Source organism: Prionailurus bengalensis, chromosome D2, assembly GCF_016509475.1.
Source record: "Prionailurus bengalensis isolate Pbe53 chromosome D2, Fcat_Pben_1.1_paternal_pri, whole genome shotgun sequence".
NCBI lineage: Eukaryota > Metazoa > Chordata > Mammalia > Carnivora > Felidae > Prionailurus > Prionailurus bengalensis.
This window is the reverse complement of record NC_057351.1, coordinates 84,582,049-84,592,048: the sequence shown is the minus strand read 5'-3', so window position 1 is coordinate 84,592,048 and position 10,000 is coordinate 84,582,049. Positions and strand designations below refer to the sequence as shown.

At 57.9% G+C, this 10,000-nt stretch overlaps 1 protein-coding gene across 11 annotated transcripts in view; it reads left to right on the top strand.

Annotated features, from left to right (window-relative positions):
* EBF3 (EBF transcription factor 3) overlaps window positions 1-10,000 on the top strand; it is a 120,065-nt gene that overhangs the window by 89,583 nt on the left and 20,482 nt on the right. The window lies entirely within an intron of this gene.

Sequence of the window (10,000 nt, the reverse complement as noted above, 5' to 3'; positions counted from 1 at the left end):
GGGACTCCGAGATTACACAACGTGTCACGTGCCCGAGGCCGCACACGCCGTAAACGGGGGTAAGCCAGGTGTCTGCTCCAGGCCCTATGCTGTGATCCTCTTTCCGGGAGGGTCTCAAACTTGTGTCACCAGACAGGGTCGCCCCTGAGATTACGCGGAGTTGTTTTATACGACGCTCTGCCCACACAGGTGGACACCGTGTGTCCAAGGTTGCTCTTGACAAACGCCATAAATAAACTCAAGGTGTCTTTGCGTTTTGACGGCCTCCTAGCCAACTGCAAAAGTTGTAACGTTTGAGAAGGGTTTGTACTGCTGGGCAGCACCTGCCGAAACCCCGTGAGGCGGCAGGGATGGGTGCTTGTTCTGTTCCTACCGTGGCCTTGACGTGGTGGCGTGGTGAGGGGGCCGGGGGGTCCGTGCTGGGAGCCTGGGCTGGGCGCGGGCTTGACAACACGCCGTCACTGGCTGCAGGATGCCCCCGAGCGGGTGTGGCCTCCCTTCCTGTGGGATGTGGGCCTCTCTGTCCACCGGGCGGGGGGTGGGTGGAGGGACGCTGTCCGCGTAGGGGTGTGAAGGGGAAGGAGAGCTTACTCACGCACTCCCCCTTGTAGGAAGGGTTGAATGGGTGTGGGATGAAAACTGAAGATTCTTCCAGCACCGCTTCCCATAGGCCCGACATCACCTCAGGGGTGGGCCTGACTTGGGTCCTCTCAGAGCCATGACTGTCGTCCCCAGAGGCGTCCAGACCCTTAACAGCTTGGCCGCCAGCGATACCTGGGGTCCTCGATCGGGGGGCGTTTCCTCCTCTGCTGTCTGTCCTAGCGCCCCGCCACACGGTCAAGGTGGGAGAGGAGGTGTCCATGCTAAGGGCTGTTCCTCCTATGGGACCAGCACACTCTCCCAGGAGCCCAGAACTGCCAAGGAACAAGGGGGAAGTGGACGTAGCGAAAAGCTATGGGTGCGCGTCCTGGGCCCTCTGCTGGGGTCTGGGCGCTTTTGGCTCCCTGGGAAGATCCAGACACTGAGAGGGTCAGCCCCTCGAGTCTGTGAGGCCCCCCGTGTGTCTCATGCAAAACGGGGTTATGCAACGTGGGGCATCTTGGGAGTGTCCACGCGTCTCCGACGAGTGCTGGGTGGTGGGTCCAGCCAGGTGCCAGGTCCCTGGGCGGTGTGGCCAGGGTTCCGTCCAGTACCCAGTGGGGCCTCTGTGCCCCTCCGTGTTCACAGCTCACGGGCACCGCACGTCTCTGGCCTGTGAACTTGACGCTGTGCAAGCTCCCCTCTGCCTGGTGTTGGCCGGAGGTCCTGGGCCCGGTGCCTCCTGATCCCTCTGAGTCCCGCTTTCTTGCCGGCCTGCCCCCGTGGGTTTTGTGTAGGTCAGGGAGAACTTAGGGGCCACGTCTGCCCCAGCTGGGCTCTCACAGGCGGCACCTTCTGTGGACGGTTAGGGTGACCGGCGTCAGGGGCCTCGGCTCGTCCAAGGAGGAGACATTTCCTGTCTCCTCACCAGCCGTGTTGTGTGTGGGCTCACGTATCTGCCACATGACATGGGCGTCCTGGCTGGTGGAAGGCCCTGCCGTGAGCGTGTCCGAACACGGCCGGCCCGACCTGCCCATCTGCACAGACACGGAGGACGGGCTCTCCCACAGCAGTTAGTCTGCCCATCATCCTGGTTCGAGGCCTCAGGGGTGCCTTCAGGCGCTGCTGTCATAGATCAGACCTTCGCATCTGCAGGATTGGGCGGGGGTGGGGGTGGGGGGTGGGGGTGGGGGGTGGGCGGCTCAGTGGCGTTGTGAGAAGGACGTGATGGCAGAAAGGTCCGGTTCTGCTCTCCGGCTGCACGAGGGGCCGGACTGAGCTTTGGAGACCAGTACAGGAAAGATGGGAAACTGTGGGGGGGTGGGGCCGCCTGTCACTGGCCAGCAGGGGTCACGTGTGCAGGGCCCCTAGTGGCAGTATTGCCCGGGTGGGGGGCTGGCTGGGTGCCGAGGTGGCTCTCGGTGCACAACACCTTCCTTGGCTTCCTCTCCCGGGTCTGGGCTGTTCCAGGGTTATCCCCCAAGAGTGCCGGCTGCCACCCACTGTCCCTGGTGCCGTCTTCCATTTCTGCAGGGTGGACGTCGTGTCCCCCACCCCCACGCTGACTGGGCTTCTAGGGCCACGGGTTCAGGGTCCCCTCTGCCCATGCAGAGTTCTCCCACGAATGGGCGTTTCAATGAGGCCATTCAGTGAGCTCAGGCTTTCCGAGCGGGAGGCTAATCTATTGCCCCCCCCCCACCCCCAGCCTCAATCATTAACGGGAATATACATTTCAAACGCTGTGTAAGGGATACGGGGCCCCGTACACTCTCAGGGAGCAGAGGAAAGGTGGGGTCATAACCTGTCTGACCTGGAAGCTTCTGTCTGATTTGCATTGCCCTGAAATTGATGGGGACAATGAAGTAATCACTGGGAATTGCACTCTCCCCCCTGAAAATTGAGCCAGCCCTTCTGGACGTCGGGACACGGGCGCGCAGCCCCTGCAGGGAGGGCGCCGTCCCCTGGGCATCTGGCTCCTATCAGTCCCGGAGGCTGCCGGGACACCCTCACGGTGAACCTTCCCGGCCGAGGCAGCCAGGCCCCGGGGATAATGAACCTGCCCGAGGAGGAGGAGGGGCCCCGCCCGCCAGACGCAAAAGGCCTAAATGATCTGTTTACAGTGATCTGAGAAACACCAGATTTTTTCAGAACCAGACCTGATCAGTCAACCCAGAGTGGGTGTGGGTGCTCTCTGCGGCCCCTGCCCTGGGCCCGTCCGTCTGTCCGTCCTTCCGGGCCCTCTGGCCTGCTGCTTTGAACCACTATCAAGGCCGAATTACCTTGGGAGGTAGTGGCAGTTCACTTGATTAGCATGGTGAATTAAAAGAAGGAGTCACAAGTGACCTGTCCGGCTCCTCCACACGGGTCCTTTGTATTCCCAGTGCGTCTCACCCCTGTTGTAAGAAGGTCAAAAATGAGAGAGAGAGAACAATTTTCAAGCGGCTAGCACTTAGGAGCAGAATTAACAATCACTCTGTATGTAATTGCCAGTTAATAGTAAATTGCCTTTTAGACTGTAAAATGCAATATAAACGGGTAGGCACCTAAAATTAAATTAATGAGATATTTGCTGCATTTAAAAGTGAATCGTGCAAATTAATAACTGAGCGCAATGCTGGTTTTCATATTTGTCTGATAGCGTGTCATTTGCTTGTTTAATAGTAATTAGACCAGTCCTAGGGTAGCCTACCTGAGAAACTCCTGGTGTGGGCAGACCAAACGGTTTCACATTCGTAACTTCACCGGGAGAAACACGTCAAGTTGTTAAGAGCAATAAGAAATTATTTTTCAATTAGGATGTAGGCATTGCCGCGTTACTTGATTGAGACAAATTGGGATTTGTACGCTTCTAATTGAAATTACGTTAGAACGATAACTCGTTTCACAGACACGTTTCCGCGTGTGAGGCGTTCTTGCACGAGTGTGACTGTCGCTGTTGCCGCGAAGCGTCCATGTGGCGAAACGGTTTCCTGGGGCACAGACACACCGAAGCTGGTCCGTCGTGGCTCCCCTTCCAGCATCGTCCCGCGGGGGTCCCGGGGTGGGGGTGGGGGGGGCTCTTAGGGTCGACGTCCTGCGCCTGAATGTTTGGCTGACCCACCTTCATTTTAGAGATTTCTTTTGCTCGATTACAGAAATTATCACAAATTACCGGGAGACGACATATTGTGTGCCACAGGCCAAAGCCAGTTATGGATCAAGGTCCTGGCAGTTAACGGCATGTCCAGAGCGGCCGCGGCGGGAGCCGGAGCGCTGCACGCGTGGGCCAGGCTCAGGTCTGCAGTGCGTTTACTTGGCGGGGACATGAAAACGATTATTTTCTGCACAAAGATGTGCATTCAGCTTCCGGCTTGTGAAATCATTACTCAGCCAGTAATTGCTAACAGTTTGTGTTCTTTCCGATACAGTATTTATGTTGTCGTTTGTTTGAAGTCGGATTGTGCCTTAAACGGGGGACGTGTCAAGGCGGGGACCGCCCTGTCCTCAGGTGCCGTCCCGGCCCTATGGGGTGACTGTTTCTGCGCCCAGGGCCTTCTGTGGCCTCCGGCAGACTTCCACCGTTTACCCCCCACCTCCTGTCACCCCTTGAAAGGCACTCATGTTTCTGAAGTGGTTTAAAGATCTTTTGTGTGCATTCAGATGCGATTCTGTCAACAGCACAGTGACACGCTGTAGAGTCAATAGTGCCCTTCGACCACAGGCAGCCCCAACCAGCCGTCCCCCCGGCCGGCGCTCTTCAGACAGATTACTTGTACCCACAGCACAAATGATTCCTAGTCCCCCCCCCTCCCCCATCATACTGTTTTCACTGTGCTGAACTGGATGCTGATGGCTTCTCGTCAATGGAAGCCACCTGATTATTTCAATGACAAATATTTAACCACATGTGTGGACCTGGTGGAGAAACAAATATTGTAATTACGGGCCCTGGAGTTTGGGGAAGCTTCCAGCCATGGAACCGTCTGCTGTGGCCAGCGAGGCCCCGTGGCTCTTGGCTGTTCCCTGTCTGCTCCTCTCTGTTGGCCACGACGGGGTTCACGGCTCCTACCCGGTGGTCGGAGGGTCCCTGGCAGGTAGACGCCTTCGCTTTTCTGTGAGGTTTGTGATGTGGGGCCTGCGTTTTCGGCTCAGGCCGTGTCCAGGCCTGTCCGGAGTCGGGGGGCCGGGACAGCTGTCTGCCTCGCGCACAGCTCCTGCACCCACCGCCATTTCTTGTCCCAGCGCAGCCCGCCTGGGCTCTTGTCGTTTGTTTGCATACTGGCGGTAGAGGGCGGATTTCTTTTTAATGTTTATTTCTGAGAGAGTGGGGGACGGGCAGAGAGGGAGACACAGAATCCGAAGCAGGCTCCAGGCTCCGAGCTGCCGGCACAGAGCCCGACAGGGGGGACTCGAACTCACAAACCGCGAGATCATGACCTGAGCTGAAGCTGGACGCTCGGCCGACTGAGCCCCCCCAGGCGCCCCTAGAGGGCAGAGTTTTGCCCTCTGACTGGGACGGTGTGTGCCTGGGGCTGGCTGGTCGTCTTTGGGGTCGTTGGCAGGACTCCTCGGGGCCCGGGGGAAGGGAGGGCACCCACCTGGTGCCCTCTGCACTGTGCGGTTCAGCATTAGGCCAGGTGGACATCAGTGAACCTGCCGGCATGCTGCCTGGGCCCTGGCGGTGTGGACATCCACAACATGCCCGTCTCAGGCCTGGCGCTGGGAGGGCTCCCGGGGTCACCGCTGTCCCCTTGCCTCCTGTCTCGAAGGAGGCCCAGGGAATGAGACACACCGCTTGTGCTATTGCACAAGTAGACTATTTGTCCTAATCAGTGACACCCATTTACTAGAATTGCTTAAAATGAACTATACCTCATACAGAAATCGCACATTTAGAGACTTCCATTCATCATCTGAAAATTGAGGGCCAGTAAACTTTTCTGCTCCTCCAGTGGGATCGTAGGCATGCATCAAAATGTTAAAAATGATTGGTGAGAGGGAGCTGTCACCCATTTATCAAGGAAAAGAACATTATTTGCTAATTTCCCAACCAGGCTGGTGACAGGGTGCTTCGTCTTTGGACCCACGGTGACCAGCATGGCCTTTTTGTTATTAGTACAAGTCAAGCGCTTTTGGGCAGTTGCTAACAAGACACATTTGTCTGTCATCAGAGGGGCTGTGGTTGTTTTCCAAGTGGCTGTGACCAAAGTCCGCTCCCTGCGCCCCGATTGGCCGCGCTTCCCGGGGCCGTGCTAGCCCAGGAGGAGAAACCAACTGATAAATCACGAAGTTTCCACGTCAAGGTGAAGGTATTGACTCTCCGGCACCAAACCTGACAAAATGTAGCCGAGAGGACACGGCCATTTATCTTCCCCAAAGGACAAAAGGGTCATCCGGGTTTCACTCAGTGGTCGTCGAGACGTGGACGGGCGGAGGAGGGGGCCTGGCCCTCTGCCCGCTGAGTCCCCGGCACGGGCAGGCTCCCTGGCTTCCCTGCCCGCCTGGGGGGCCACGGGGAGAGTCACGGAAGGGGATGGGCTCACGTGCCGGGGGGTCTGTTCCGAGCCTCTGGTTGGCACGGATGCCTCGCGCGTTTCTGAGAACAGCTTGGAAAGGGCATGGGGTTGGGGAACAGGTGAACCCACCATTTGAAAGCACAACGTGAAATACAGTCAGCTGAAGTGCACAGCAAAGCAGAGATAACAAACGTACAAATAAAATCACGCAACTCACCCTGGCGAAAATCTACGAGTCCGGCGATGGAGACCAAGGGAGGCGTCGGAACAACCTTTCGATGGAGAACCTTAGACGGAAGCGTGTGGTGCTTTCAGCGCTAAAGAAGGGGACTAGGTTAGGTGTCTCTGTGATCCTGGAAGAACAGAAGCCAGGACTACACGTCGCCGCGCCCCGGCAGGGATGCCACGGCCTCCTCCCGCCGGCTCTGTTTGGCTGGACGCAGGGCACGGTGCAGGGCCCAGGCTCGACCTGGACAGCGAGTGCGGTCCACTGTGGCATGCTGCACAGGCTGGGACGGGGACGCCCCTGCGAGCTCCGGGGCAGCCTGGGCTTTGTTCGGGGAAGGTCTGTGCACCTGTCCGTACACACTTGTTCCGTGTTGGCTTGGATCCCAAAAGCTCAGCCTGAGAAAAAGTACTTGTAAGAAATGATCATTCAGATCAGTTGGGCCTTTTTGATTCATTGTAGAAAAATGCAAAATGAGTGATTCTTTTCTTAGAATCGTTTTTCAATAAAACAAGAACAAAGTGGAAAGCTATTAGTGACGCGGACGATTTGCTGACCCCCCCCCCCCCCCCGCCGGAAAAAAAAAAAAAAGTTTCAAATACTCTTAACGAGCATACGGAGTAAGTTGGCCCCACAAGGGACCTGAGTGTATGTGGTGTTGCACGGATGCTCTGGAAGGCTCATTACAGACCGTGTTCAACTTTAAATACAGAAACTCCCGTGGAGACAATTGGCCGCTGCAGATCGTGCTAAGCATTGGTGTAAATCATCTTTAGAGGGAGTTTCTTTAAGGTGCAGCCTGGCGGTGGGTCTGTCTGTCCCTCCTCCTGTGCAGACTCCCCCTTCCCTGCCCTCGTGCGGCGGGCCTGCCTCACCTCTCCCACTCGCAGAAACCCTGCTGCCGAGCGTGGGTCCCAGGGCCGGGGTCCTCTCCCGCTCTGAGCGTCGGATGACCCTTGAGGACCTAGGTCAGGACCCCGAGGTGGCCAGATGCGGGGGATTCTGCCAGATTCCTTCTCTGTCTTGTCACGCCTTATTCTCCGAGGAGAAGGCCCTTGCCCGATGGCCCTCTGCCCTCCTCATCGCAGCCCCAGGGACACTGGACGGAGGGTGAGGGGCTGGGGGCCTGCAGGGTCGGACCCCTCTCCAATCTTGTGGATCTGGGCGCCCGGCACTGGCAGGCAGCCACAGGCTTTCCCACAAAAAGTCAGTCCATCCCTGGTGCTGGAGACCAACTGGTGCTTTTCCTAACGAACCCTCCCCGGTACAGAAACATCCCATGTAAAGTTTTAGGCCCCTCGGTGCTGGGCTGGTGGACAAGCCCCAGGCCAAGGGATTGCAGCCACTACAGCGGTTGTGTGGGTGCAGGAGCTACGTGACGCGGTTTTGCCACGTACCTGGCATTGGACGACAGCGCTTTCCCGGGCTAAAGCCTGTAAATTCAGAGGTCGTGTCAGAGTTGACTTTTGTGTTTTTTTTTTTTTTTCAACATTTATTTATTTTGGGGGCAGAGGGAGACAGAGCATGAATGGGGGAGGGGCAGAGAGAGAGGGAGACACAGAATCGGAAACAGGCTCCAGGCTCTGAGCCATCAGCCCAGAGCCCGACGCGGGGCTCCAACTCACGGACCGCGAGATCGTGACCTGGCTGAAGTCGGACGCTCAACCGACGGCGCCACCCAGGCGCCCCAGAGTTGACTTGTTTAAATACCACGAAAACGAGGTGTGGCGGTGCAGTGTCCCACGGCTCCCTGCCCGGGGTGGGGGGGGTGCTCATGCTGACGTTCTGTCACAGTCCCCACGACAGCGCCCCAGGTCACTGGAGCTTCGTCAGGGTGCCGTGGAGAACAGCTGGGGTGCTTGGGGCCCTGCACCCCCGTCACCCATGCGCCCCTGCCCCTCACGGCCCAGGGTTCTGCAGAGGCTCGCGGCACCTGTCCTCTGCCCTTGGAACACGCGACTACCGGGAACGATGTTAGAGACGAGCGTGGCGTGGAAGGACGCGATAGTGAAGCTCCCTGTCCACGCGATTTGGAATTTAGCCTGGTGTCGGAAAACACTCAGGGTTTGCCTGATGCCCGCCCGCACCAGGTACTCAGCGGGGCCCTGCAGGGGATTCGGAGAAGGAGGGGTCTGGGTCTCACCGGTGCTCGGGGTGAGGCAGCCCTCGACGGTGGGTTCCTCAGCGGAGGAAGGAGCCGTGATGCCGGGTTCTGGGCTGCACTCGGCCGATGTCTGATGCATGAGCCACGTTTATAGTCTTGCTGACTCACAGTCTTATGGGAACGGAACAGGATATGGAAAAGAAGTGAATAAAACAGTGCTAAAAGTTGCTAAGTTCTGTGAGGAAAGGACAGCCGAGGCACCGGGGGTCTCCTAGGAGGGAGGTGGTGCGGGGTGGCTGGGGAGGCTGCCCCTGGACGTGGGCAGCAGGGGTGGGGAGTTTCCAGGCAGGGAGAAGAGTGTGGACCGAGCGTGAACTCCGAGCCAGTCTGGGTGAGAGGCAGGGCTGCGGGGTGGCGGGGAGGTCCCGTGAGGCCACAGGGGCCTTCTGATCCCAGTACACTGTGGGATTTCAGGACATCCTGTGTGGAAGCAAAACCATTTTACGCGAGCACGGAACTCAGAGTCCTGCGTGCAAGGCCCGTGGTTGGGGGATCCTAGCATTTACGTTAATCTTGGTGATGTCCTTAAGGGCTCTGCTTAGAACATTCCTGTTCCTCACCCAGCCTGAAAACCAGGAGTGGGGGCCGCCCGAGTGGAGACTGCAGAGGGCAGTAATGTTGGGAAGCCGTTATGCTCCGTCAATGGGAGGCCTTCCCTGTGGACCCCCCTTCCCCAAAGCTGGGGTCGGCCTCATTCACCCCTGGGTAGACCTCTCTTCTTTACAGAAGTGCCAGCAGCGTCCTTATCACGAGACGGCGTTCCGACCAGGAAGAGCGTTTTCCTCAGTGGAGGGAGAGCTGGTGTGTAGAGTCTAATCCAGATTAGAGATGCTACCTTCACCTGAAATCTGGTTTTTTATGCAGGTGGAATTCATGTAGCATAAAATTCACCCAAAGCGTATACTTCGTAGGTTTTAGTCTGTGGACAGAGTTGTGCAAGCGTTGTTCATTCAAGAACATTTTCACTGTACGGAAAGGAACGCTGTACCCGTGAGCGGTCCCTGGGCGTTCCCCGTTCCTGTCCCTTGACTCCCCCTGCGCCCCCAGCTCCCAGGACCCAGATCCCCTCCTGTGCACTTGCTCACTCCTGACGTTTCACGTAAATGGAATCACGCAGCACGTGGCCCTTTGTGACTGGCGTCTTTCACTCGGTGGCACGTCGGCCGCACGGTACCCACGTCACATCTTCGTTCCTCTGCACGGCTGAAGACCGTGCAGTTCATCAGCTCACAGACATGTGGGTAATCACAGGTGCTGTAACCTCGGGGTGGACACGGGACAGTGTCACATTCACCTAAACGTTTGTGTGGACAGAGGATGGTGTCACATTCACCTTGGCCTCCCCCCCCCCCCCATCAAAAATGTGGCGACCCCTCCTGCTGCTGTGCACCTCGCGTGGGGCAGGGTAGGTGCCGTGACACAGGGTGGTGGCCCCACCCTGGGGGAGGAGGATGGGCCCCGAGCGAGTGAGTGGACGGCTGGGAGTGTGGGCCCGCGGTGGGGGTGGGGCGGGGGCTGGCTGGCTTCGGCGGCACG